This window comes from Amblyomma americanum, chromosome 10, assembly GCF_052857255.1.
Source record: "Amblyomma americanum isolate KBUSLIRL-KWMA chromosome 10, ASM5285725v1, whole genome shotgun sequence".
NCBI lineage: Eukaryota > Metazoa > Arthropoda > Arachnida > Ixodida > Ixodidae > Amblyomma > Amblyomma americanum.
In genome coordinates, this window is record NC_135506.1 from 146,590,207 (window position 1) to 146,615,314 (window position 25,108).

At 45.8% G+C, this 25,108-nt stretch overlaps 1 protein-coding gene across 6 annotated transcripts in view; it reads left to right on the forward strand.

Annotated features, from left to right (window-relative positions):
• The window catches only part of shf (WNT inhibitory factor 1), a 492,096-nt gene that overhangs the window by 146,021 nt on the left and 320,967 nt on the right, over nucleotides 1-25,108 (forward strand). The gene's annotated exons all lie outside the window — the stretch shown is intronic.

Genomic DNA, 25,108 nt, shown 5'->3' on the forward strand with positions numbered 1-25,108 from the left:
ATCTGTGAAACAACCGGGTCAAGAGATGTAAAGGTCCCAACCCTTAAAAAGATTAAAAAATCATCTACATACCTAAAAACTTTTAAAACCGGACCATCACTTAAGGCAATTTTCAATGAGCGGTCGATAAAAGCTATAAAAATATCACATAAAATTGGCGCTACACAAGAACCAATACAAATACCTTTGCGCTGCAGATAAAACTGGTTGTCATTTGAGATAAAGGTAACATTCAAGTAATACTCTTAAAAGCTTTAGAAAATTATCAGTTGAAATGCCGGCATTGTTCTGGAACGCCACCGCCCCCGAGCTTTCAATACACTCTCTAACAGAGGCCAACAACTCAGCATGTGGTATCGAATAAAACAAATCTTCAATGTCGATAGAAAAGGCAGAACATATCTGATCGCTGTTTTTCAAAAAATCGGCAACATCAGCTGACTTCTTTACCCAGAAAGGATCATTAATAGACAGAGGTTTAAGCTTGGAAAGAAGAAATCGACTGACATGGTGTTGCCATGATCCCTTCTCACTTACAATAGTCCTAAACGGCATATCTGCTTTATGCGTTTTAGCCGAAAAAAAGACCGACAAGGAATTCTTTGAACTATTATCAATAGCATTCGCTAAAGGCGTCAGCTGCAAGCTCTTGCAAAAGTCAACAAATTTCGTTTTCACTCTTACTTTGCTTCGTTTGACAGGCAAACTTGCCCGACAACACGCTCTTCTGAACTGTATTTCTTGTACAGCGGGCCCATCCTTTTGTACGTCATCCTTCTGTTCTGGATCATCTAGTACGGCACACCGTCATCGCAACGTGTCAAGCAAGACAGTTTGCCTTCTGTCTCAGGAGGGGTGTTATTCCTGGCTGTGTTAGTCCGGTGTTGGTCCTGTTCAACCGTCGTGGGGCCATGTCAAACGCCTTTTCAAGATCCTCCGTTCGGAACTTTGGCGGAAAATCCGGCTCTACCATAACTGGATGTGGGTCGTCTGCCAGAGGTTGTACCCTGACTGGTTCGCCAAAAAGAAGATAGCTGACCTAGAGCGTCTAGTTTCGCATGTCTGCGAACAACGTTGGAGAGCTGATCTTGCCTGTCTCCTCGCCTCATTCGGTAAGAAAAGAAGCCATGACAACAAGGAGCGTGTGGTCTTCGCTGGTGGTTCTACTGTGCCAGAAAAGATTTCATCGGTCTTGGAAAAAGGCCCCAAATATTGCATTCAAACCAAGGTACCGGCTTACGAGCTCCTTGCTATTAATAGGAATATTGCCTCAAAGGCCAACGATGAGGACAAGGAACGATGCCTCCTAGAAGGTGTAGACAGGCTTAAAAATTGTGCTAAATATTCCCCGAGTAAGTCTGGTTCTGTGGATGTGAATTCTGTTGTGCACCATTTCAAAAGCCACGATTTGTGCTTACTGCAATCCGATAAAGATGGCAAATTTGTTGTTTTACCTAATGGCCTCTTTAAGGAAAAAGCACTCGAGGCGGTAGGCAAAAACTTTTTGCCTGTCAAACGAAGCAAAGTAAGAGTGAAAACGAAATTTGTTGACTTTTGCAAGAGCTTGCAGCTGACGCCTTTAGCGCAATGCTATTGATAATAGTTCAAAGAATTCCTTGTCGGTCTTTTTTTCGGCTAAAACGCATAAACCAGATATGCCGTTTAGGACTATTGTAAGTGAGAAGGGATCATGGCAACACCATGTCAGTCGATTTCTTCTTTCCAAGCTTAAACCTCTGTCTATTAATGATCCCTTCTGGGTAAAGAAGTCAGCTGATGTTGCCGATTTTTTGAAAAACAGCGATCAGATATGTTCTGCCTTTTCTATCGACATTGAAGATTTGTTTTATTCGATACCACATGCTGAGTTGTTGGCCTCTGTTAGAGAATGTATTGAAAGCTCGGGGGCGGTGGCGTTCCAGAACAATGCCGGCATTTCAACATATATTTTTCTAATGCTTTTAGAGTTTTACTTGAATGTTACCTTTATCTTACATGGCAACCAGTTTTATCTGCAGCGCAAAGGTATATGTATTGATTCTTGTGTAGCGCCAATTTAATGTGATATTTTTTTTAGCTTTTATCGACCGCTCATTGGAAATTGCCTTAAGTGATGGTCCGGTTTTAAAAGCTTTAGATATGGAGATGATTTTTTATCTTTTTAAGGGCTGGGAACTTTACATCTCTTGACCCGGTTGTTTCACAGATTTTAACTGTTTTAATCAATTAGGACGAGGGTTGGTTTTTACACATGAATTGCCTGATAATCAACAGTTAAGGTTCCTGGACTTAAAGCTTAGGTTCTGTGGTAGCCACGTGTGTTGGATGTACTCCCCCCCCCCCACCCCCCCCCCCCCCCCCCCGTGCCAACAAAGAGTTGTTGAAATACGGCTCTTCACACTCGAAAGTTGTGAAAAGAGCTATTGCGTCGCTCTGCCTGGAGTCAGCCCTTCTTAAGTCGTGCCCTCATAGCATGCAGGAGAGTGTCAATAATCAGGTTTCCCGCCTCTTGGCGGTAGGCTTCCCTGGTCCGGTTATTTCTGCCGTCGCTGAAACCCTCCTGCAAAAACAAAAAGGCGCTCAAAAAAGAAGACCCGATTTCACGACATCAAAGCCGGTAGTTGTTCCATATGTTCACCGAGAGTCACACAACCTCAAGAAGTTTGCCGGCAGGCACCACGTGACATTAGTCTTCTCTGCCCCCAACAAGCTTTCAAAGCTTTGCCGACGCATTACTGGCGTTTGTGAGAGTGGCTGCAAAAAGAAACATGGCATTTCTTATGTCAAATTCGCTACAGGGGTGGTGTACAGTGTACCCTTTTCTTGTGGGTCTTCTTATGTAGGTCAAACTGGCCGTTGCATTACTGACCGGCTACGGGAGCATGCTAGAAATTTATAAAACAACAACAGAACGGCTAATATTGTACGGCATATTTCTTCCTGTGACCGCATGTGTAGGGCACGTTTTGAGAAAACTAAGATTCTGGGCAGGAGCGCCAATGTTACAGCACGGCTTGTGCTGGAGGCCTTCCACATCAAAAGGCTATCTGATCGCTGCGCGAGTGATCCTTCCTTGCAGATTTATTCTTCTGAATGTGCGTTTCTGGATACGCTTTTGTCTTGTCACAACGCTGGTGTATGACGTGTGTGCCTCCAACTGTCTGCATGGTCGGCTATATATTCCGGGTGTTACGCCCCAATAAACAGGCTCGTCTGTCGTCTTGTGTGTTTCTTCTCGGTCTCTGTCTAAGTTTGCGCTAACTTCTTCCACATCATCCAAAGCCAACTTGCCCGTCAACACGCTCTTCTGTACTCTAGCTGCGGTTTCACAAAAGTGATGTAGGCTTGTTTACGCACGTGAGGGGTAGAGCATTGCAGGTTTCAGTGAAGGAAACCTAGTGACCGGGAAGCACTAGCGAAAATGGTGGTTACTGTTCCGCCGAAGAAATGTTTGGTGAAAGATGGACGCCTAGATACTTATACTGCGTAGCCCGAGCCAATGTATCGTTATTAATGTTGTAGGGAAAATGCGAATTGACTGATATTCGGCTAAAAGAAATTATCTTACACTTTGAAATCTTTAAAGTCATTAGCCACGTTTTTTACCCGTCGTTAATGCTATCCAGGTCACATTAAAGTGCAGGGTGGTCATTAGTACTTTTTATTGGTCGATAAATAATGCAGTCGTCAGCAAATATGCGCATAAAAAATGAGGTGTTTACTGACAGGTCATAAATGTAAATTAAGAAGAGCAATGGACCGAGGACGCTTCCTTGCGGCACGCCCGATGTAATGTCGGAGAGAGGAGAAGAATAATTATTAACAACGGTGAACTGCTGGCGGTTAGAAAGAAAATTGCGGACCCATGGTAGAGTTAAAGAATCTAATTTGAGCGCAGAAAGTTTAGATATTGGTCGGCAATGTGCTGCCCGATCAAATTCTTTGGCAAAGTCCAAAAAGATGCAATCAGTTTGTAAGTTACTGTTCATGTTGAAGGGAAGGTCACAAGTAAACTCAAATAACTGCGTCTCACAGGAAAAGCCTTTTCTGAAACCATGCTGCTTAGGAAAAAAATGATTAGATTCCAGGTGATTGAATATGTCTGATGCGAAAATGTGTTCAAGCATCTTGCAACAGATGCAGGTAAGTGAGATGGGGCGGTAGTTTGCGTGCGAGTGTTTGTTGCCACTTTTGAAAACCGGTGCAACCTTTCCTATTTTCCAATCGGTGGGGAGCTCACCTGTAGATATTGACTGCTTAAAGATATGAAGTAAGATGATGCTGGAGACAGAAATTGTATTCTTTAGTATTTTTGAATTAATTTCATCAACACCACAGGAAGAGAATACTTTAAGGTTATTTGTCAGGTGTACTATGCCATCAAGTGTAATGTCAGCTGGTGCCATGTAGGGATAACCAAAATCTGGATGTTAGACTTATCTTCTTCGGTGAAAAAAAGACGCGAAAATCGAGTAAAATGATTTATGACAGTTAGCATCGGAGTTGGGGTGTTGTTAACGTCATGTATTCAGATATCATTACTGACACTATTCTGACGTATTGTTTTCCAGAACTTGCTTGGATTATTATTAAGTAGCGCAGGAAGGTCTTTTGAAAATTATTTATTTTTGCATCACAAAGGGCGGAACGATACAGTTTTAGGTGGGTTTTATATTTACCCCACGCGCATGGGGTACATTCGTGCTTTGCATTTTTGTACAATAGTCTTTTTCTTATTTCTCATGCGTTGATGCTTTCTTGTAAACCAGAGGTTAGATTGATCATTTGATAGCGTTATAAGTCGGACGTGTTTAGCTACAAGTTCCGCGAGATTGTCTCTGAAAAGAATCCAGTTATCTTCTACTGACCTGTCTTGAAGAGAGGGCATCAGGATATTATCTGAAAACACTTGAAGTTCATCATTTATTCGATTGTAATCTCCTCTGTTATAGTAGCGAATCCACACCCCTGTAAAACATGGCTCACAGGAGCGTGACGGGCAGTACCTAATATGCTTAGGTATATTTGGCCCTTCTTTATTTTACTCTACATTTCTTTCATGTTCCCTAATTCGGTCATTGACGCCGCGCCCGGTTTGTTCTACGTAGGAGTCACCGCATGAGAGCGGTATTTCATACATCACCTCTTCGGCGCACTTCATAAAAGGTCGCCCATGCTTGGTGCCGCATCCTTTTTCCTCTTCACGTATTCTTTTGATACGAGAACATAGGCTTCCGAGCTTTGAGGGTTGAAAAAACAAGCGACAACTCATGCCGGCTTGCGACCTTGTTTAAATTGTGGTCCATCTTGTGTACATAGGACACCACCACAGGTCTCACCACCTCTTCTCGAGGGGGATCTTCCCCAGCTCTAACCGGCATGGTCTTCATTTTTTTAGGAGTATTTCGGCGACGGGCATCACAACCGAATCAGGGAATACGGCAGAAGACAGCCTGGCCAATTGGTTCTGAAAGCTAAACTGCATCCTGTGAGGGAACGATTTCCTGAGGGCGGATTTAAGGCAAAGTGAAGCAGTTCTCCTGTTTATCAACTTCGAATGGGTGGAGTCATGTGGCAGGAGACCTTTTCTTGCACGAGGAGCAAATCCCCAGCAAGGCCGATCCTCAGAAAACTCAATATTTATATCTAGAAACTGCAGGCAGTTACCCTCAGGCACTTCACAAGTGAATTGCAAGCCATTTCCACGTTGTCGGAATACGGATAAAATATGATGCACTCGCTCTTCGATGTTCAAACTTCCGTCCTTAATAAAAAAATATCAAACAGTCGCATACGTATCTAAAAACTTTAGAAACATGCCTAGACGGTAAAACCTGATGCAAAACTCAATCCATTTTTGAAAGAAAAATATTACACAATACCGGCGCCACACAGGATCCTATACAAATGCCGGCTTTCTGCAGAAAACACTGCTGGTAAAATGCTATAAAACTCACGCCACTGCCTCCATGTGTTTTCGTTGAGGTGACGCTGAATGCCTTGAATAGGTCGAGGTGATAAATCGTGCTGCGCGGTTTTGAATGGCTTCAAGGTTTGGGTTCCAGATGGCTGACACGTATTCAACCTTTGGTCTGACTAACGTCAGATATGCTAGTTTTTTAATTTCTTGGGATCTGTCGCCCAGACTACACCGCATGTAGCCCAGAACGCGTGAGGCTTCGGAGGAAATGGTTTCGATATTTCTAATTCATGATAGAGATGGTGTCATGTGCAGGCCAAGATATTTGTATGATGATGCGTAGGCAACAGGGGTGGAGGTGTGGTAGTAGGTAGTCTTAATCTGGTCGTGAAGGCGGGAAAATGCCATGACTTTACATTTGGTTGTATTAAGAGGCAAGAGCCATGTTTCACACCAAAGTGAGATAGCGTATAGGTCTTGTTGGAGGGTGCACGTGCCGTCTTGGTTAGTTATGGCGTGGTATACGACGCAATCATCGGCGAACAATCTCAGTTTAGATTTGATGTTGGAAGGCAGATCATTGATGTAAATTAGGAACAGTAATGGGGACAACACGGCACCCTGAGGGGCACCGGATGTCACGCTCGAGAGGGGAGGTGTATGATTGTTAGCGCATGTGAACTGAACACGTCCTTTCAAGTAGTGATCTAACCATGATAGCAGTTTTTGTGTTAAACCAAGGCCGGACAACTTTAGCAACCAGTGAATATAGGGGACATGATCAAACGCTTTCGACAGCTGAATCTAAAAAGATGGAATCAATCTGCTGAGACTGGGGAGCGCTGCAATCAAGGCAAGGGGACAACACCACATAAGAACACCACGAGACACGATTGGTTAATTGGTTTTTGGGGAAAGGAAAAGGCGCAGTATCTGTCTCATATATCGTTGGACACCTGAACCGCGCCGTAAGGGAAGGGAGAAGGGAGGGAGTGAAAGAAGAAAGGAAGAAGGAGGTGCCGTAGTGGAGGGCTCCGGAATAATTTCGACCACCTGGGGATCTTTAACGTGCACTGACATCGCACAGCACACGGGCGCCTTAGCGTTTCTCCTCCATAAAAACGCAGCCGCCGCGGTCGGGTTCGAACCCGGGAACTCCGGATCAGTAGTCGAGCGCCCTAACCACTGAGCCACCGCGGCGGGTCGAGACACGAGCCCAGTCAGTAAAAAATAGTGAGCGTTTGCGCTCGTGTATTGTGGTGTTCTTATGTGGTGCTGTCCCCTTGTCTTGATTGTAGCGCTCCCCAGTCTCAGTATGTGCAACCAACTAGCCCCCTACAAAGCTTTACTGACGAATAAATCTGGTAATGGTCGTCCATGCACCGCAATAGATCATAAGTAAATTCGGCTAGTTGTGTTTCGCGTCAATATAGCTTTTTAAAACCGTGCTGTTGAGGATAGAAGTTAATTGATTCAAGGTGTGCCATAAGGTTAGATGCTATAATATGTTCAAAGAGTTTGGAGGAATACTAGTCAGGGATATTGGGCGATATATAGTTAAATCGGCTTGAGCGGTCAGCTGATTTAAAAACTTGTATTATTCGGGCTTTTTCCCAGTAGTCAGGTACGTTACCAGTGTCCAGTGATTGAGAAAAGATTAGGCAGAGTATGCGGCTCGACAATGATGCAGTGTTTTTTAACAATTTGCTGTTCACTTCGTCGCAGCCACCTGATATTGATAGCGGAAGTGAGCTAATGAGGCTTGATATGTCATGTGCATTAATTTCTATTTCTGTCATGGGGTGTGAATGAATGCTAGATGTGTGATTGACAGAGGTAATGTTGGCGGGCGTGAGAACAGAAGCGAGGTAGTCGTTTAGTGTGGTAGCGCAATTCACAGGGTCAATAGTGTCGCCACCAGGATCTGCGAGTTCGATTTAGTTAGGACGGGATTTGTTCAATAGAAGACGTCAGGATTTGTTGGGGTTGGATCTCTAATTTTGTACAGTCTCTTAGTGTGGGGAACATGTAATAAAACTGACTCGGATAGGTTGTTCTCGCTACAAAAAAGAGCCTTGCGTATTTTGGGTAGATATCCTGTTAGTCCTAATGGCATGTTTACTTACTGTAAAGTATTACCATTTTTTCTATGTTATAAACACTACTTAGCACTCCTAATCTACCGAAAAATAAAACACCACTTTGAACAAGCAAGAGACTATAGCGCAAAGTAGACAGGACACAGAAGAAACGAACAACACGAGCGCTAACTTCCAACAAATTTTGGTGGGCGTGAAAGGAAGCGCTTTATTGTATTGCCATGTTTGCAACAGGTTTCTCACAATCTGAAAAGAATTGGACAGCGCGCAAACGCAACTGTCGTATTTTCGGCACCAAAGAAACTTGTCTCATTGTGCAACATTGGAAAAGCCAACAACAACAGAACACGTGGATGCACGACACGTCATCAAAGCCGTATGTGACATGCTTTGAAGGTGTCGTATACGAAATACCGTTATTGTGCGGGGGCCATTACATCGGCAAGACGGGGAGGTGCCCCAATCAGCGACTGATGGAACACGCACGCGACGTCAAGAACGGGAAAGAGAAATCACCTGTTGACCACATTCGTTAATGCGCATCTAAAACGTGCAAACCAATTTTTGAAAAAACTGCTGTGCTAGCAGAAAGTAGCGACATGAGCACACGATTAATAATTGAAGCTGAAAGGATAAATGCTTTGGGCGAGACATGTGTAAGCACTCCCTCTATCTTTTTTATGTGATAAAGAACTCTTGTTTCTGAGGCAACGGTACTGTTATCACAAGTGATGACGTGTCTTTGATGTATATATATATGTTGCATGTGTGAAATAAAATTTGTTGGAAGTTAGCGCTCGTGTTGTTCGTTTCTTCTGCGCTGTAGTCTCTTGCTTGATCATGCACCAACAAGGCCAAATGCCACGCTTTTGAACCACTTTGAATCCTTTTCTCGTTCTTATTTGAATAGAACTGAACTTGCGCACAATTCCTTTCGTTGGTTCTAGGCCTCTCACTAATTATGGCACCCAGACTAGAGATCACCAAATAACAGTTTTATACAACACATATCCAGCATTAATTGCTTGTGCCCATGAGAGTGTCACGATTCATCAATTCAAGAAGAAAATGACCCATCTTTTGAACACCTCTGTGTGAAATTTTGTTATGTATACCTGCTGCATTTCATTGTTATTCCTTCTGCACTGCGCGATTGTGTTTTTCTTTTCTACACCACTAACAACCGCTCATTGTTGATGACTTCTTCAGTATTATTCTCTGCCTTACCAGTGCTTGTGCAATTGCCTATGTTGAATTCCTGTCTCGCTGTGTTTGATGTACCACTGTTCTTACTGATATGTCACTCCGCACCATCTGCACCGACGTGTAATGCGGGTGCTAGGCCTCGTCAGCAGACATCTTAGCCTCTCCTCGCGGACACCATGTATTGTTGTCGGAAATAAAATGAAATAAAAAAAAAGAAATAAAAAAAGCAAGTCAAATGTTTGGAATCTCTTCTTAGCATCAGCTAGCGCCTTTAGGTACTGCTTTATGCATAAGTGATACCGGCCCCATTTTTCAGGATTGTTGCTCACCTTTGCAGTCCTGTAAAGACGTTTTTTGCGGCAGGTAGTGATTTGAGGCGTTTATTAAACCAGGGGTGTGTATTGTCAAATTTTACCACAACTGTAGGAATGTATTGGTTTTTTAAGTTCACTGATTTGTTCTTAAACAACTACCAATTAGCATTTACTATGCGAGATAAATAAGAACTGTCGAAATTTGCAAAGAAGCTCATCATGTTTGTGATTAATGCTTTCAAAGTTTGCTCTTTTGTAATCCGTGATTAGTTCTCTTGTGGGTGATCGTTTTTTGATTGCTAATGAAATGGTAATGTAAAGCAGGTTGTGGTCGCTGATTCCGGGCAGGAGATTTATACCTGTTACATTATCGGGGGATGATGTGAGCAGGAGGTCTAGAGTGCTATCGCCTCTTTAGGCCATGATATCATGTGCTGCAGGTAATGATCAAGCACTATATCGATAAATTGTCTGGGGTCGGCTGACGAACCATTTGAGATAGACATGAGAGACCAGTTTATATTAAGGTAGTTAAAGTCGCCAAACAAAAAGATAGGTCAATGTATTTTCAATATGGTTAGGGCCTGATATAAGAAATCACAGGAGGATGGGATTGTGTCAGGTGGCCAATTGTTATTGCCAAAAATCGCCTTGAGAGGCGCATTGCCGATTCGTACTCAATTAAGTTCCAAGTTTTCGTCATGAAGTATGAGTGAAGATAATAGGCAATTTTTCACTGCCACGAGAAATCCTCCTTTCCCTCCGATAGTTTCTATCACGTCGGTATAATGTGTAATTTGTGTTTCGAGAAAGAACTTGGTTGTGTCTAATGTTATCGTTCAGCCAGATCTCGGTGAAGAGTAGGATGTCAGCGTCAGTGTCTTCAACTAAGCTGAGCAGCTGATTCCGTTTAGGTGGGATGCTGCGTATGTTGGCGAATCCATGTTAAGACTTGTGCATGATGGTGGTTGGTGCCGGGATGGGAATACGGAAAGCTGAACTCATCGTAAATTATTAATATGCGAAGCAGTATCGCTAGAAGCACTGCTTGCGGGAATGATTTCAGTGGTCTGGGTGGTTTCTATCACACTGTTAGAAATGGCGTCGGAAGCGTAACATTTGTCGCCAACGTGTAGCTTGTCGAATCGTAGTTTGAAAGGAAATTTTTCTGGTCGGATAAACTACAATAATTTTGATCGTGCCATCCGTGTGACAGAAGCAAAGCCTTCCCTGATTGCAATTTTGGTGCCTTTTAGTTTAGTATCACATGCCAGGATGTTTTCCTTAGTTTTGAAATGAGCGAATTAAACTATTATCCAACGATCCTTCGATTCTGAGAATTTACCTATGCGATGCGCACGTTGAATGGTGCTGAAATCGAGATGAAGATTCAGTTTGTCAGCGCACAGTGTTAATATTTCCCGTTCTTAATCTTGCCAAGTCTCGTATTTGGTGTCGTTTAAGCCAAGGGAAATAAGATTTTTTCTTCCTAGCCTGTTATTGCATCAGTGCTTGCGGCTTTAAGGACGGCAATATCTTTCTGGATCTGAGCGCTAACGCTATGTTCAGAGATAGGTGTTGGGAGTTATGTTGCTTCTAGTGCCGCAACGCGGTTTGCTCTGGACACCAGTAATTCATTGTGGAAGGATCGTACGGTTTTAAGCTGTTGAATTTCGCGCAGGAGAGTTGTCTAGTTTTGCTGTAATTGTCTTATTGTTTCCATCATAGACCCGAATTCGGTCGAACTTGGAGGGATCGGATAAAGCTTGACATCACCAGAAATCAACAGCGTCAGTTCAAACAGCGCTTCGAGCATTTCAGCGCCGAAGCACAAGCACGAGGTAACCTTCGCCATGTCAAGCTGTCGGGGCACGACACCGCAATCAAGCAACGGTTACTGCTGCGATATTCCTTAGACAGTCTTAAATAACTAACCTGAAACGCGAGAAGGGCGTTCAACATTGTTCCTGGAGCTGTGTAGCGCCCCTTCTGGCCCGCGTCGGCGAGCGGCTTAAGTAGGAATCGCCTTAGTTGCATAGTTGAGTGTTCGACAGAAATCCGTCTGGCGAGGAAATTCAGCATGTCCAGAAACGAACACTCGCCAAAGTCATATAAGAAAAAACGTAAAAGCAATGACGTTTCGGCACCACTACTGGTGCCTTCCTCACAACAGGATGAAAACGAGATGGCCTGCTGCTTATGTAGGAAAAACGTTACGTATCGTGCGGATATATATCTCGGGTACATTGTCCTGTATCCTGTTAATGGCGTGGCTTGTCATTTCTATGTGAAGGCATACCTTGAGCAGACGAGTAGATAATGATTTTTCTTTCTTAAGTATGCACGCGGAATCCCAATCAAGTGGCCTGCGTTTTGCTGGTGTTCGGCGAGAGCGTTAGAAATTACTTTTTTGTTTCTTTCGTCACGCTGGTGTTTTTTTTAAAGGTCCCTTGAAGTCCCCTTTTCGACTATATAGACCGTGCCGCATTCTTTGCAAGGAATTTTGTAAACTACCCCAGGGTAGCTTGTCTTTTCAAGCCGGTCCTTTATTCGTGCCACATGGTTTCTGCGCTTGCTGGATGGGACATGGGCACCTTGGATATCGCAGTCAGCCAATATCCGGCATAATGAACGTCTCGCTATGGGCATATGGGATGGCTGCACGTGTTTTCATTTTGGCTCCTCTTGCTTCGGCTGGAGGGGCCGCAGCGTGTCGTTCGTGTGATTGCAGTACTTGACGCGGGCATCCGTTATTTGTGAGCTTCTTATGCGGTGAAGTTCACGAGTTATTTTGCATGGGCTTGAACAAAGCTCGAAGGGCCGATTGTAAAGCGCCGCGGCAACCGAGCGTTTTTGCTCTATTGGGTGCGCAGAAAAAACTTCCCTGTGTGGGTGGGCTTCCTGTACACGCTCGTCATGATGCCGTCTACTGTTCGCTCGATGAGGGCGTCGAGAAAAGGGAGGCGCCCATTGTTCTCTTCTTCCATAGTAAATTGTGTGCTTTCTTGAAACGAGTTCAGGTGCCGTATAAATCTTTCCGCATCCTTTCGTCGGATGACGCAGAAGCAGCCGTCAAAGTACCGCAGGAAAAACCTGGGTGGCGGGTTGAACTACGCAAGCGCGCGACTCTCGATCGCTTCTAGGGCCAGGTTGGAGGAGACTACGGAAATGGAGGCTCCCATTGCTGTCCCGAAGATCTGCTTGTATATCGTCTTGTTGAACACAAAGTAGGTGTATGACAGGCAGAATTTTAGGAGCCGGCACTAGTCTGTTTCTGTGGGCGTACGTTGCGGCAGAGATAAGTCGTCGTTCAGGGCATTCCTGCAACACTCGACTGCGAAGTCCACCGGCACACAAGTAAACATGGACCTCATGTTGAAGGACACCATAATGGGATCATCGCCAAAAGTCGCAGTCTTCAGTTTGTCAATGAAGTGTGCCCAGACTTTGACGTGCGTAGGCGTGTTTCCTGCCAAAGGCGCCAGTACCCGGTGGAGGTATCCCGACAACTTGTTCAGTGGCCCCGCTCGACCGGTTCACGTCCGTACTTCTGCAATGATCGCGGCGGATTTGCCGCCTGACCCCGCCTGCGCGCTCTCCACCCTTTAGTTTGCTGCAGTGACGTCTTCGATTTTGGGAATCGTCCTCTCGGCCTAACTACTGTCCTGACGCATCGCAAAAATAAGGGCGATGAAGCCCCATAAACAGAAGGCCCTATCGTGTCTCCCTTCCTGAGTGTCATGTCACCCAGGCGGAGGTGGACAAGCTGCTGGCGGACTACATTATCGAGCCTTCTAGCAGTCCGCGGGCGTCGCCTGTGTTGTTGGTCAAAAAGAAAGATGGCAGTCGGCGCTTCCCTGTCGACTATCGCCACCTTAATAAAAAAAAAAGATTTCTTTAACCAGTGTGTGCTGTAAAACGTTGGCGCACATAATATATAGCGCAGTCATAAAACATGTTGACTCTCATGAGTATTTTACAGAAGTTCAGCATGGCTTTAGGTCAGGTTTTTCATCTACTAACCAGTTGCTTGAGTTTAGTAAAGATCTGTTTTTTTCCTATGGCCGTGGCTCTCAAATAGATTGCGTATTTCTAGATTTTAAGAAATGCTTTGACTCTGTGCCTCATTTACTAATATTGCATAAGTTAAGTTGTCTTGGTCTCCACCCCACTGTCATCAATTGGCTTCATTCGTATATTCATAATCGCATGCAGCGTGTTTTGATTAATGGTTCGCACTCAAATTATGTAAATGTTTCTTCAGGTGTACCGCAGGGGTCTGTTCTTGGACCCTTTCTTTTCCATCCATTGCTGGTGCTCCAAATTGCAAAAGTCTTTGAATGCTAAAAAATGCCAATTTATTTCTTTCATTCGAAAGAGTTCCCCTTTACAAACAAGTTACTCGTTACATAATGTTCCCTTGCAAAAAGTACTTAAATATGAGTATCTCAGTGTTTATTTTACATCTAACCTAACGTGGACGGGGCAAGTTGAGTATATCACATCCAAGGCCTGCAGAATGCTTAATTTCTTAAAACAGAATTTCAGTAAAGCGCAGTGTAATGTCAAACAACTCCTGTGTTTCACGTACATGCGAACAATTTTTGAATATGCCTGCCCTGTAGGTTACCCCCAGATTGCTAACTTATGTGACATGTAAGAGCGCGTCCAGAATAATGTTGCGCGATTTGTGTCCAATAATTACAGCTTTGCATCTAGTGTCACGTCTCTTAAAAACCACCTTCGTTGGGGATATTTAGCGAACCGTAGTAAATATTTGAGGTTGCAAATCATGCATCGTTCTTAGAAACAGCGCGAAGAAACGCTGACACCACAAAGAAACGACACAAACGAGCGCTGACTCACAACTGAATTTTTATTTGAAGGAAAGATGCTTAAATAGAAGATATGAGAGGGTGCTCGGAAAGACGGAAAAATCACGGACGGAAAGACCGACTTCGTTTTGGAAGCTTATGACTCCGAAAGTATCAATAGCGGCTTCAATGCACAGCATTAATTCGTTATGCGTTACCGAGTAATATAAATCCTTAATGTCTACGAATTAATGTGGTGCATTGAAGCCGCCGTCGATACTTTCAAAAACGAAATCAGTCTTTCCGTCCGTGATTTTTTGCGACTTTTGGACTTCTACCTAAAATCAACATTCGTTGCTTGGAATGATCACAAGTATATTCAAAAGCAGGGTGTGTGTATTGGTCTTGTGTAGCGCCTATTCTAAGTGAACTTCTTCTAGCCAAACATGACAGAAAACTGCATGACACGATTCCTGAGATGACCGTGGTAAAATTTTTCCGGTACGTTGACGACTATTTCGTCCTTTTAAATTGCAGCCACGAATCTTTCACCTCAGCGGTATCGCAGGCCCTTTCCTTATTTGACCGATGTGTTGCCTCTCCCTTTGACGCATGAAACACCCAACGATCAGTCGATCAGATTTCTTGACCTGAACCTCCGATTTTCTGATAACTACACCTGCTGGTCTTACCAACCTTGAGGCAAGAAGCCACTCCTGCCCTTCGCGTCAGCCCACACAAAACTTGTCAAGCAGGGCATAGTAAAACTGGGCTTCCAAAACGTGCTGCAAAAATCATGTGAGCATCTTTTCCTGGACAGCTTCAACAACCAGACCAATCGCCTTTTAATAGCAGGCTACCCTTTGCATCTGCTTGTATCCGTAGCCGGCTCCATGATCAAGAAGTCCCGGCCGCACGTCGGACCTGCTGCTTCAAACGATAACCGCAGAAATGTTGTGGTAATGCCCTACCTCCACACAATCAGGCATGGTCTAAAGAAAGTCGCACAGCGCGCCTGCGTGGATGTCGTCTTCACGGCTCCCGAAAAGCTTTGCGCCCTTTGTTTCAAAGTGAATAACCCGCCGGAAACCCGAGGGTGTAGGGTGACACACTCTGACCAATATGTCCCCTGTGACTCCGAAATAATTACTCCGTTCCAGTGTCATGCGGGAAGAGGTACATCGGTCAAACGGGAAGGTGCATCAATATCCGTCTCCAAGAACATCAAAACAACCTAAAAAGTATAGCCATTTTGGGCACTTGGCTAAGCACTGTAAGAAGTGCAAAATCACAGAAAACGACTCTGAAAGAATCTGCACTCCTGACTCCTGACATAAATCGCTGCACCACTATCGGCCGAGGACGAGACAGGTTGACGAGGGAAATCGTCGAAGCCCTCCAAATTTATCATGCTGGTGATCAATGCGTGAGCACTGCATCCCTCTCCTTGTCGGAAAAAGCTGAATTTTCTGGGTGGCTTGATGACCACTTAAGGTTTTTTTTGTGCCACTTACAGCTAAATGATTCAGTGATCCCTTGTTGGTAATACCTTTATCCTATTTTATCCCCCGAAGCGTTTTATAAGGTTTTAACGCTTTTTAATCCCCCCTGTTTAGACACGTTTTTTAAGCTTTTTACGTCTTTCAATTTGTATGTATTCACTTGTATTTTCCCAGCTGTGTCCCTCATGGTTTTAACGCATTCTCCCGCTTTTGGTTAATTTTTCATTGGTTTCGTTATTGTTACTCTCACCTGACCACCTTTTGCGGCTCTTTACACTGTCTCTTTATCGCTTACTTCGTTCCTGTTTCTGAAATTTTGCGACGCGACCACACTGTTGCCGGTTATCGCTGCAGCAGCCCTGTTAACCACCCTCTCGTGTGTTCTATTTACGCATCTTTCCTTCAAACTAAAAATTAATTTGTGAGTGAGCGCTCGTGTGTGTCGCTTCTTCGTGGTGTACGCGTTTCTTCGCGCTGTTTCTAAGTTCAATGCATTACCAACTAGCCCGGAACCTTGCTCTTCTTAACTGCATCGCATCTATTTTGGAAGGTTGAGCATTGACAAAGACCGGTACCTGCTTCAACGTCACTTTTTTTCTAGACGACTTGATCATCAGTGGAAGATCCGAGAGATTAAATGTAAGACAGATATTTACAAAGCCTCGTACTTTTCACGGATAATCAGTGAGTGGAACAGGCTGCCGGCCGGCGTTACTGAGTGCTGCACGGAAGTTTAATTCCGCGCATTCTTATTTGATATCTGACGTGGCGCGCAGTTTTTCCTCATCTCTTTTTACTTGTATTTGTATTTTTGTATTTGTGTTTGTGTTGTATTTTTGTTATCCTATGTATTTTCTGCCAAACGAGCAGAAGTCACTGTGTCCCCCCCCCCCCCCTGCAGTAATGCCTCCTGGCGCTGCAGGCATCTGTAATAAAGAGATAAGTAATAAATAAATATCAAAGACGTCTATCCTCTTCCGAGAATTGATGACGCCCTGGACTGCCTACATGGTGCCAGCTATTTTTCTTCTATTGATCTCCGTTCCGGCTACTGGCAAATTGCTGTTCACGAACGAGATCGTGAGAAGATAGCCTTTGTCACCCATGATGGCCTGTGGCAATTCAAGGTAATGCCTTTCGGCCTCTGCAACGCTCCTGCCACCTTTGAGCGTATGGTGGACTCGCTCCTGCGTGGATTCAAATGGACGACGTGCTTGTGCTACCTGGATGACGTTGTCGCTTTCTCCCCACTTTCGATAGCCACCTACACCGTCTTTCTACTATCCTTTCCGTCTTCCGCCGCGCCGGCCTCCAACTCAACTCCAAGAAGTGCAGCTTTGACCAGCGCCAAATCAAGGTCCTCGGCCACTTGGTCGATGTGTGGAACGGTGAACCACATTTATTGAAGGTCCCGGTAGCCGCGGTGGTTGAGACGGTGGAGTCGCTGTTGACGTTGCTGGCCTGACCGATGCTGAAAGCGTTCTCTGATGCGCGAGGCAGATCGCGCTCCGAGCTTCGTCTTCATCAGCGCCGCAGGCGATACCAGCGCCGCTACAGATGCTCCCCCCCTAGCGCGATGCGCGATAAAGGAAAGAAAAAAAAACGAAGAGAGTTATGTACAAGGCCCGTGGAGGGCTTGGAGATATCGGTTAGCACATAATGTCCATGGAGAAGCGAAGGTCGAAGTTCCGAGTGGGGGCGCCGGCGTTGGGTTCAGGCCTCAAGAGGGCGAACAAGGCTGATGGGCGGTGGCCGAGGAAGGGCCACGGAGCAGTAGGATGAAATCATAATATGGGTGTCCCAGTAGGCACAGGCGAACGGCACACTGCTCACGTGAGGAATGGCGCGCTGGAAGGTGACCCATAAAGAATCACTGTTGAAAGCCGAAGTGTCTCGGTGGCAGGAGGTTTTGGGAGACGGGAAGGAGACACTGTTGTGCGCGAAAGTTTCAGGTGAAAGGGGCAGCGCTGAGCTGGACTGAGGCACAGAGCACGGGTGACGGGAAGCAGAGCTCGGATGAAGTCGAAGCGTCTGGGCTTGCAGAAGGCCAGAGTGCTGAACTGCGCCACTGCGGCCGCTCAGGTGTCCAAGCGCAGGGAAAGTGGATGTGGTACCGGGGGCAGAAGGGCGCTGTGTGTCGAGTTCACAAGGGTACTGTGCAGTAGCATGTGCACCGGAATGCACAACACAGGTCGGTGGGACAACTGAGGTCGACACAGCGCTCTTGGCATCGGCCGGGCGCCAGTGCCCGCCAGTGGCATGATCGGCGCCCGGGGGTTCGGAGGCGTGGAATGAAACGGAAGAGTCCGAGTCGACGCTGGGGCGCACGGGGCGTGGTGCATCCCTGGAGGCAGTGGTAGAGGTGCTTGAAGGAGCGGGTGGAGCAAGCTTGGGAGAGACCACGGAGTAGGATGATGCAGCTGATTGGGAAGGGTGGCAAGAAACCGACGCGTGCTCGCGTGGCACTTGCCGAACCATGGGTGGGACTGATGCTTGGGCGAGTTGGTATGCCATGTTCAAAAAGAACAGCGCGAAAAGACAAGGACCACAGGATGATACACAAAGACAGCGCTTGTCTTTGTGTATCATCCTGTGGTCCTTGTCTTTTCGCGCTGTTCTTCTTGAACATGGGTGGGAGCTCATTCGGTGGCGGCAATAGTCGACACACCGGTGTGGGGAGCGGCTCCGGTGCATAAACTGGCGGAGGAAAAACCGAAACAGCTCAGGATCGAGAATGCGGCCAGGGGCGGTGGTTCGAGTGGCGCCGCAGTTTCTGAGTCCGGAACAGGAGCGCAGAGAGTCGGCGGGAGCTCCAAGCTAAAATGGACTAAAAGAATGGACTATGCGACAGGTGTACCCACACCAACGCACATTTAATACACCCTACGTGACACACACACACACTACAACACAAAAGTAACAAAACTAACACAAAACACAAAGACTATAAATACACACGACCCGGGCACACTGCTACCAGCGTCTACTACTAGCGTTCTACTATTAGCGGTCGGCGTTCGTGCTCACGGTTGGTTCGGTGCGGCTGCGGCGTTGTATGGATCCAGTAGCCGGCGTCGAGGCGGCGTTCGACGTGCTTAGCATGCGTCGCTGACGGCGTCGCTGGCTGCGTAGTACAAGCTCCCCGTCCAAGCGCCCGTGGAGGTGATGCCGGTGTTGTTGGCGTTGGGGGCACCATCCAGATGGGTGGCAAAAGCGCTGGAGACACCCCTGGTCGTTGCAGGTGGTAGCGTCCTCCGTTGGCTCCCCGGAACGGGTTCAAGCACGGCAGGAAGTACACGATGCGAAGCCGTAGAACGCGAGCTCACCGGAGCAGTAGCCGGCGTCGCTCTCTTCCAGCCGAGGCGTCCCTGACCCGCCGGAGCCTCCGCTCCCCCGTGCCTCGCTCTCGCTCGCCCTTTTATAGCCTTGGTGTTAGTCCACGTAAGCCTTGTCGCCGTCTTCTTCTCTTCTGCACCAATCATCTCTCTCCACCTCACCGAATGCTTCTTCTTCCTCTTCTTTATTCTTCGGTTAATCCACGTCGTCTTCTTCACACCTCTTTCCTTTAAAATTTAATTTAGGCTCCTTAATATATGTGACAATATGAGAAATTGAATCTGTACATATGGGGTACAACATAAAGGAGATACATGGGAGAGAAATAAACACTATTAAAAAGCTATTACAAAAGACCAGCGAAATATACTGAATTATATATCATACTGAATTATAACGAAGGTTAGGAGGCAGTGCAAAATACATGTAAGAAGAAAAGGAATCGAATACATCACAATGAGGGCTCTTAGCTAAGAATTGCTCGTTTAAAGTGTGCTTTAAAGTTGAAGACTGAATGAGCATTCTTTAGTTCTAATGTCATAGTGTTCCAGGCAGCAACTGACGAGAAATTAATTGCCTGTTTCCCGTAGTTGGTGCGTACTTTAGGCAGGACAATGTAATAACTGAGTGCAAACCGGGTTTTGTTGTTTACAAGAAAACACTGTGGTATGAGAGGAAGAGAGATTATATTGTTGACAAGTTTGTACATGAGAATGCCAAGAGAGTATCTAACAAGCTGTGATACAGAGAGGACGGTATGATCCTGAAGAATAAATGCTGCATTAATGAAATAAGAACTGTAGGTAAGTATACGATTGGCTTGATTTTGAATTATCTGCAGTGATTTTAGATGAGTAGCATACGTGGTGCCCCAGCATACTATACAGTAACTGATGTGTGGGTGCAAAAATGCGTAATATAAGGGTATTAATGTGGTGTTAGAAAAGTATGGACGGGCTTTAACAAGGATTCTCAAACCGTATGGCACTTTCTTCTTTATATTGGTAGGTGTTTATGAGACTTTCGATTGCTGTCCCAATACACTCTTAGAAATAAAGAGAAATCGCTAGCCTCTATGAGATGCTTACCAACTGAGACAGGAGGAGTGAAAAATGACTGGCTTTTATGCGAGCTGAAAACAACAAACTTCGTTTTGCTAGAGTTTATGGTCAAACTGCTTTGACTGCACCAAGATAGAAGGTTGTCCAGGTCATGATTATGTTTTGTTACCAGATTGTGACGCTTGAATATGAGTTATAAATTGTGGTGTCGTCAGCATATCATATGCACTTAGAGGAACTGAGGCACTTTTGTAAGGTATTAATATAGTATTAAAAATGAGAGGGGACCCAGAATAAAATAATTTAGCAAAGCCTTCAGTGGAAGCCAGGACAAGCATTCAAGCGATCCATTCTTCGTTAGAAGACATGAAGCCCGATCGTATTTTCAAGCCTCAAGTAATCATTTAGGGTCCCCACATGTCCTTTGAAGTTTTCGCCAAATCCTAGGGCCTCTTCCCAACCCTTTACAACCGCGTCAGCCGAAACACTGGCTGATCGCAGCCGAACCACCAGTCGCAGCAGCCACCGAGCCATGCGCCGAGCAGTCAGGAGGGGTGTAACGGCGTGATCACGTGACCAAAGCTAGCAGCGTCTTTGATACGGCGCTGTAAATCGTCAATAAACAACACAGCCGTCAGTGCTTTTCGTATATGGTCATGAACTGAAGGTATCTCCTTATGCAGATGACCTCGGGTTTCTCTGTGCTAATATGACAAGCATCGATGATGTTATTCCTTTAACGGAGAAATTTGGTTGAGTGTCAGGAGCTTGGATTAATCGTTCTAGGAGCTTAGGGGTTTGGTCTTATAAGTGGGAATCAACACCTGCTGAATAAGCTGGCATTCAATAGACATATAGGCCGCTCAAGTACCTTGGCGTCCCGTGCCGCCTTAATCTGCATCTCTCCACCAGAATTTATTATATACTCCAAGCTATTCATTGCATGAGGTTACATATTTAGCATTTCCACAGTTTTCACTACTTTTGAGTGGGTTTCGTCTTTCAGATCTATGAGACGTGATAACCTTTTCCAGCCTGTAAGTGCTGGCGGCCTTGGTTTAGGCCACCTCTATATCCGGTGGCTTCACGTTTCATGTTTTTCCGTGACACTACACATTCAGCAGTGCATGCATTCTTTCAAGTAAACTTAATTCGTGTTTTACCAAACCTCACTGTGTCTTTTATTGTTTCTTATCGTTCCTATTTGTGGCGCTTAATGCGTGACTGGTATTTGGCTGTTCGTTTCTCGCTTGTTGGTTTCTTCTCTGAGTTCCCGTTTTCACGGTCGAGGAAACAGTTGTACAAGGATTTAGTTTGTATGCTCTTCCATCTGCCCATGTACCGCTCTGTGCATTTTGGTTTACGGGGACATGATGTGCTCAGAATGGTGCGTAAGATGTCCCTCTCGCCGCGTGTAAATACATTTTTCTATGGGTACGCATGGTTAGAGAAAAGGGGTGTTTTGTGTCTGCGGCAAATCGCCGCCTTTGTGATGCTCCAGAAATGATCCAGCAATAATTAAACATTTGTAAAGATTCAATACTTTGCGAGGATAAGATGCAATGGACTTTTATAAAAAAAACAATTTGACACCGCATTCTGTACAATATCTCACTGCACGACCCTTTGTTGACGAACCGTTAGACATGTTCCTTCTAAGGGGACTACACAGCCTTAGAAAAACACGCATGATAGACCGACATTGTGTAGTTTATGTTTTTTGCATAAGGCCACTTCAGTAGAATCTGTGTTCATCGGAGGGAAGTGTAAGCCTAGCCCGAGTACGAACCGGCGTGTCACTCACTCTTGTATAGTCGTGTGCTCTTTACTGCCTTTCTTCAAGTGCTTGGTTGCTTGGGTGTGTCGTACTATGCAGCCTGTTGATTTGCCACTGTCTTCTTAGAGGTTTGTGCGGAGATCGTGTTCATTGAACATTTCGTTACTTTAATAAATAAGATGATAAAGAAAGGCGATGGCGTAGTCTTCAACAAAGAAAAAACCGCTGCGCTTTCAAAACTGACACATGTCATTTTATTTACGCCTCCCGCCCACCTGACACTGTGGCACCCCTTTCCCTCTCCGGTAGCGATCTCGATACTGCCACTGCCTCTCAGCTTCTCCGCACTGATTTCCACTAGTTAACTGGATGCCGCTTTCAGAAGTGGGCCTAATGAGGCCACCGGAAGTTGGGCGGCAAGGCCCGGAATTTTGGTGTCTGCTGTGTATTTCAATGCGAAAATTCGCGTCTTTCGCCCCCTCGTTTTCAGTTTTTAGCGTTGTTTTCATGTAACGTCTACTGTAATATCAATGGAATAAGCAAGCTCAACTCGAAAAATGAGTGCATTGTTTGGGGAACCCTGTAATTTCAGAGAAACCGAAGAAAGCAGGCATGCAGGTCTCACCATTGCGCGGCAAAGGGGTACGTGCATTAAACACTATTTTCTTATCTGGTTCTTGTCTTCCGAGCGTAAGTAGGGGGAGTAGTGGAATGAAGATGAGGCTAGGTCATCTTAAAACTAAATCTGCCTGTGGCAACGAAAAGGCGAACGATGGCGCGGAAATCCTGACACTTGAAGAGCCACTCGTTATACAGCTGCCGCAGTTTCAGTTTCGAGTTGATGGCGAACGATGTCTCCTGTCATCGATGGCAGTTGATGTTTATCGCTTTAGGGTACGTGTCATTTACCTTCCAGACGTGCTCTTAACCTAACTCCATAGCACAGCCACGTTTCATCTACGCAGCACGAGAGAAACGACTGACGAAGAAGGCGAATGCAGCAGCGCTTATGACATCACCATCATCATCATAATCATCAGTCTTACTAAGCCCACTGCAGGGCAAAGGCCTCTCCCATGTCTCTCTAATTAACCCTGTCCCTTGCCAGCTGCATTCACCCTTTGCCTGCAAACTTTCTAATCTCATCCGCCCACCTATCCTTCTGCCGCCCCCTGCTATTCTTTCTCTTGCAATCCACTCCGTTACCCTTAATGACCAGCGGTTATCTTGCCTTCGCATTACATGCCCTGCCCAAGTCTATTTCTTCCTCTTGATTTCGACTAGGATGTCATTAACCCGCGTTTGTTCCCTCACTCACTCTGCCCGCTTCCGGTCTGTTAACGTTACACCTATCATTTTTCTTTCCATGGCTCGCTGCTTTCTCCTTAACTTAAGCTGAACTCTTTTCGTTAGCCTCCACGTTTCTGCCCCGTAGGTGAGTACCGGTAAAATACAGCTGTTGTACACTTTTCTCTTGAGGGACATTGGTGGCCTGCTCTTCATGATCTGAGAGAACCTGCCATATGCGCTCCACCCCATTCTTATCCTTCTAGTTATTTCCCTCGCATGATCGGGATCAGCGGTCACTACCTGCCCTAAGTAGTCATATTCCTTTTACCACTTCCAGGCCCTTGCTGCCGATTGTGAACTGCTGTTCCCTTGCTAGACTGTTGAACATTACAAACGCTATTAGAAGTCAACTGCTACATGATACACTCCGTAGAAAAAGCAGTACCATACACCTTTTGGAGGCGCTAATGTGAACCAGCAGAACGTCGCCGTCACCTCACCAGATAGACAGCCTCGCCCTCGCTCCGGTTCAGTCTAAACATAATTCGGTAAAATAGTCACTGCAAAGTCGGCTGCCTGGTGAAGGTTTCCATCTATTCTTTCTTAAATTTGTCCCCTATTAATGGTGTAACTTGGGCTTAGAGCGCGACAACGTGCATCCCAACAAAGAGCAGAGTTGGCGACGCTAGCACAATTGGACGACGCAGGGCTGAACAGACGAGGCTCCCGACGTGCTGTGTGTAGCGACGTCCGGTCGTGCGCCAGCGTCGTCCCATTGCGATGGTACAGACCGATATTTTTTAAACGTTTTTTCCCGAAGGCTCTGCTGGTCGCCTCATGCAGTTGACGGCGCAACAGGTAGGCACTGTAGAAGAACGGCAGATTGGGCGAGTTGGAAATGCTCCATAATATTAAAGCAGCGCTAAGCAACAAGTACGAAGAAAGAAGGGAACATACCCACAGCGCCTGTGTGTGTGTTCCCTTCTTTCTTCGTCCTTGTTGCTTAGCGCTGCTTTAATATTATGGAGGTAGGCACTGTCGTGGAAAAAGACGAGAACGGCGAAAACACGAAATGCTGAGTAGGAAACTAAAACTGAAACTGAAAAACCGTGCTGAGGTCCAGTGTCGTGCACTGCCAAAGGCTGACTTCCGGGGCAAGGCCGCTGACTTCCGGCGGCTTCACTTTCGGGCGCCCGATGAGCCATCCTAGTGGAGATAAGTGCTGCTCCGGTGCTGACCGATTTTGAAATGCGGCTCCATAATACAATTGCCTCCTTGATGACAGGCGCCTTGGAATTGGAACTGTCCCGATCAATCACTGAATTTCGGACAGAGAAAGCCAGCCTTGTTGACAGCTGCGGCATTAATCGAAGAAAAGAACACTGCTTCGACCCCTTCGTCGTCATTGGTGGGCTAGTGTGAGTACGAAACAGCAAGGGCAGAGCGAATGTCTGTGTGCGTTTTCAGCCCTTGCTGTTGGTACCCAGAGTAGCGCGGCAAAGACGACAAGCAAGAAGAATCGAGCAGGCCCATTAGCAGTTCCACTTTTTAAGCCCACACTGAGAAAAATTACGCGCCCGGGTCCCTAGTAAGCTATTACATGTGGCGATAACATTCATGTTTTTCGTGTGGCTCACCAAATGGAAGTAGGGCTTTCTAACGGGCTGGTTGGTTCATGTTCATTCTTTGACAGGCTGTGCGCTATATAGACGTTCACAGGAAAAAAGGTGTCGAGACGACAGGATAGAAGCGCTTCTGTCCCGTGTTCTCTACCCCCCTTTTCCTGTGA